Below are 5,287 nucleotides of genomic sequence, written 5' to 3' on the forward strand. Positions count from 1 at the left end.
AAATGTCATCATTCTATCACATAAAGTAATGCAAGGCACTTCATTTATCATGGAAACGTCTCACCCACCCTTCTTTAGACATATCCAGATGAAGACGAACAATGCTTAGAGGAAAATTAACATCAAAAGCCACATTGTTAATAATAGACCTTAGATTTTAAGTTCATCCAACCTACTGAAATGACAGGCTCTTCAAGTGATCTAACTGTTATAAGATAGTATCTTTTTTTTTTTTTGCGGTACGCGGGCCTCTCACTGTTGTGGTCTTTCCCTTTGCAGAGCACAGGCTCCGGACGCGCAGGCTCAGCAGCCATGGCTCACGGGCCCAGGGCCCAGCCACTCCGCGGCATGTGGGATCTTCCTGGACCAGGGCACGAACCCGTGTCCCTTGCATCGGCAGGCGGACTCTCAACCACTGCGCCACCAGGGAAGCCCCTTACTTCACACTTTTATCTTTCCATTAAACACCTCACACTTCCCGCTCCCTGCTACAAACTTCATAGCTTACAGTTTAAAAATGTAACAACCACACAATACTACAATTCTATTCTATCCTCATACTTTGTGAAATTGCTGGCATACCTTTTATTTATACACACATTGTAAACTTCATCTTACAATGTTTTTATTTTGGCTTTAAATGTTTAGTTTTCTCTTAAGTAAATTTCAAGAAGTAAGAAAGCTCAATTCTTAAATGTTTACTCATTTGTTTACCATTTTTGGTCTTCTTGTTTCTTTCCTACAGATGCAACTTCCCATATGGTTCCTTTAGCCTCATGAAGATCCTTTAGCATTTGTTGTAGGAAAGATTGCTGATAAGGAGATCTCTCAGCTTTTGTTTATCGGAAAACATCTCCATTTTATTTACAGTTTTGAAATATATTTTCAATGGACAAAGTTGAGGTTTTCCTCTCAGTTCTTGAAACCATTTTATCTCATTGTCTTTTGGCCTCTATTGTTTCTTGTGAGAAATCAGCAATTTTTATTATCCCTGTTCTCCTGTATATAATCTATCTTTTTTCCTCTGGCTGCTTTCAATCCTTTTTGTTTGTTTGTTTTTATTTTCAGCAGTATAACTATAATTTGTCTAGTTGTATTTTTCTCTATATTTTGATGCTTGAGGTTCACTTAACTTCTTAAATCTGTAAATCAATGTTTTTTCATAAAATTTCTCACACTTCTAGTCTTTATTTCTCCAAATAACTTTTTCTGCCCCAATCTTACTCTTTCTTTTTCTAGTTTACCAGGAACATCTGATATTGTCCTACAGATCTCCAAGAGTCTTATTATTTTTCTTTAATAAATTTTCTCTTTCTGTTCTTCATATTGGATAATTTCTATTGATTTGACTATACACTCACTGACTCTGTCTTCCCCTGCTATCCCTAATACGCTGTGAGGTCCAGCCAGTGAGTTTTTAATTTTAATGTTTACTTTTCAGGTCTAGAATTTCCTTTTGGATCCTTTTTGTAGTTTCTACTAATCTTCTTAGAGTTCTTATCTGTTCCATCATGAAGACCATATTTTTCTTTAATTATTTGACGCTTCTTTTCATTTGATTCTTTGAACATACTTATACTAGCTGCTTTAAAGACTTTGTCCCCTAAAATTAACATCTAGGCCATCTCAAGTTTAGTTTCTATAGACTGGATTCAAAATTTCCTATTTATTTATATATCTGTTGCTTTCTGATTGAACACTGGGCATTGGAAATTATTTGTTATAGCAACTCTGGATTTCCTTATCTATCCCTGGAGAGAATTGACTCTTGTTCTAGCAGGCAGTTCAATTATTACATGTTGATCATGTTGACTTGTGTATGTTTGGTTTTATGCTTGACTTGTGCAGGGCTGTGGAAAACCTAAAGTGTGTGCTGAGCTGGTCCAACTTGTTAGAATTCAATATCCAAATACTGTCTTCCTGCATATGATGGCTGAGTTTGGTTTTACACTTTGTGGGAGTGATCTAGAATAGCCCTCACTCTAGGGTGTAGTCTTTACTCCCAAGGAGAGGTCTTTGTAATGGCTCAGTTGCATGCTTGTGGCATCAAAGGTGTCTATGAGGTCTCTCCACTCTGGCAGGACCAAAGCTCCAATGTTCCTGGTACTGACTTTCTCCCCTCACTGCTTGACCTCTCATATCTCTGTGCTATGTTCAGTCCTGTTTCATTTGCTACCTGGTAAGCTTCAGGTAGTCTCACCCTACAAATGTATAGCCCAGCCCTCAGCCTCAGACTTGCAAGGGTTTCCAACATAGATTCTGGAGTTCTATCTTTGCAGCCCTTCTTCCTGTCTTCTACCATCCTCTGCTGTACAGATTTGAGCCATTTTACCTGCACTCTGATGTCTGTCCCTAAGCTCATTGGGATTGCTACCCTCTGCACCATGGTTGACAACTGTGCCTTGGAAGCATACCAGGGAAGCTGTGGAGATCATTTCATGAATTTCGCATCTCTCAGAGATCCTGGTCTGGTGTGGTCACTTGTTCAATGCCTCAAAACAATTGCCTCATATATTTTTTGTCCAGGCTTATGGCTGTTTATGGCTGCAAGATTAGTTTGGTACCAGTCACTTCAATATGGCTGGCAGTAAATTGGCTTCAGTATCTTTTAATAAGTTTCTTAAGTTATTTTATGCACACTAAAGTTTGACAAATCTAATTATAGATAAATCATGAATGGCAATTATAGTTATAGGACAGAGTGTAATTACTGAAAATATTGACAATGTGTACAAAATAATTTAACAAAATTCAGAGGTTAGGATAAAGAGAAAGAGAAAAAAGTGATTATATTCTAATTTCCTGATTTTCCTGGCAATAGAGTTCGATAGATAGTATCTAAAGTTAAGCTTTCAAGATTTAGATATATTATTAAAGTTACAAATGTATCCTCTAAAAGAGCCAGTGGAAGGTAGAAAAGAAGGGAAGGTGGAAATAATGGAAGTAAGTTCAATTTATAATTTTACATAAAGTGAAGTCAGTAGATACTATATGATAATAGGTAAATCTGGAAACAAGAGTACAACTACATTGTATAAAGGTAGTGGTAACTTCCAGAAGAACCAAAACCACTGAAACTATTAAAAGTGGCTACTTCTGGAGAATGGGGGTAAGGTAGGGGAAGAAAGAATTATTTTAATTTTTTCTATCATTTGAAACTATACCAATGTAAAATATTTATTTACTTCCTTATTTATTTTACTACTGTAATATTTATTCACTTCCTTCTCTATTTTACTATATACAACGTTATAGGTGCATGTGTGTATATTTTAATTCAAAAACAAAAGAATAAAGTTGAATATGGGCTGTGTTCAATTCTCAGTGTAAGTGAGACATGTTCTATGAATTTGAACACGCCATTCAGAGACTGGCTCACTGCACATCTCCTCAGGTACGTCACTGTGCTTCAAATTGTTGTGTTGTCAACACAGCTTCAAAGATCCGAAGGAAACAAATCCTCTAAGCACCCAGACATCTTTTACTACAGGATGTCAAACATTTAGATTTTGAGAAATATAAAAAATTTTAACAGAGTTCATCACTTTTCAACCGCATATTTGAAGACTCAGACAGAGTGTGAATACATAATTGTGTCTTCATAGCTGCTTCCCTTTCTTCTCTCTTACACATCACCTGATTCCTTGCTCTTCCTGGAGCCTCTGAAATAATAATTAAAAACAGGAATGAAGAATCAATTAAAAATGCCTTTTACTGTGTGTCTGTCCTTGACAGGGCTAACACAGCATTCTGTCCTTAAACTGAAACTTTAGGAAGCTGTTCAGGTTTAGAGGTCAAATTAAATGTTGTGAATGGTTTATTCTCTGGCGATGTGGTTAAGCGACTTTGTATTTAAGATGGCATCCATTGTTTATGGCTTGAAACTTGGGTTGGAAGTAGAGGTTGTCATTGAAATAAAATAAGAGTCTTCCCGGGCTTTATCAGGGAGTTTTTTTAGGGTTTGCCACTCTTTTCACCTTGACATTTATGCTAACATTTAGAATGCTCGATCTTTCCCACTCTACGTCCTTTTTTTGTACTAAATGAGGGAAGATGATAAAATCCTTGCAATAGTTGTGAAGAGGAAAAAAAGAAAAATGCAGCTTTGGAGCTACTTCCCCATTGCTCAGTGCAGAGAAAATGCAATGTTTGGCAACTGCAAAGTCCTTGTGGGATAGGTAAGAATGACACTGGAGAACTCAAGTCCCATAGTTTTGATAATGATGTTAAAAATAATTATTATGCATTTCGAATTAAACCCATGTCTATATTTACCTTTATTCTAATAAAGAAGATGTGCAAAGATTCTGTTGGTTTTGTGGGGAAAAATAATTATAATCATAAATAGTCAGAAATCCATCAACACTTTATTATCTGGAGAGTAACTTTTATTTCCAATGTCTATCAATGCGCTATTACCTGAATGTAATTAGTGATGGGATTCCTGGATAGTGAGCTCTGCATTATTTGTGTGTTCATAACCACATGTAAATGTCCTGAAGATGAAGCGAGACAAACTGCTCATGGAGGAAGCTGCAGAATCACTTTGCAGAAGAGTCAGAATGAAAATTGACTTTGGGGTGTACTTTTTAGAAGGACTTCATAACAGACAGAAACATGCAGGAGCAAATGGTCTTCCTAGGTGACAACCTCTTCTACATTGTGGCCAAGCCTGATGAAAACCACTGATGCTCAATTTTGAGAAGATCAGGATACAAAATTCAAAATGAAAAGAGTAGTAAAGCATAAAACATAAGCTTATATGTATGCTGACCTAAACTTAGTGTCTTTCTAGATTTTCTAATTGAGAGTTCTTGGGTAAATTCATTCAAGGGCTCTGTTTCTGTCTGTCTGTCTGTCTTTCTGTCTGCACATATTTGTCTGAGTTTGGGGTAAGCCAGCACCAGTTGTGGGTTAATGTCAATAAACTGAGGGCAGCAATGGTAAGGTGAGACCAGACATTTCCCAGAGACAGTGCATATCTGGAAACACTGATAAGCTCACGAAGGCAAGGAGGCTGGAGGGCAGAGCCATGGTTTACCGTCCTGGCTGAGGCCTCCTTGCCTGGCCGCTTTCCGTTCTGTGGATGGGGTCTCTATCTCAAGAGAATCAGGAAATAGAATATAATCTATTGCAGGGTGCTCAGAAGGAAGCATGCAGAATGTCCACTTCAAGGTACAGAGAGATAAAGAAAGACATTTGAAAATAAGAATCAGAGCTGAACAGGAAACGCTAAAGGGTTAGGAGCAGAAGTATGCTTTTCATTAGAGACATGGCATCCCCAAGA

The sequence above is a fragment of the Delphinapterus leucas genome, chromosome 16 (genome assembly GCF_059928025.1).
Source record: "Delphinapterus leucas isolate spDelLeu-1000000601 "Yukka" chromosome 16, BTC_Dleu_Yukka2, whole genome shotgun sequence".
Lineage (NCBI taxonomy): Eukaryota > Metazoa > Chordata > Mammalia > Artiodactyla > Monodontidae > Delphinapterus > Delphinapterus leucas.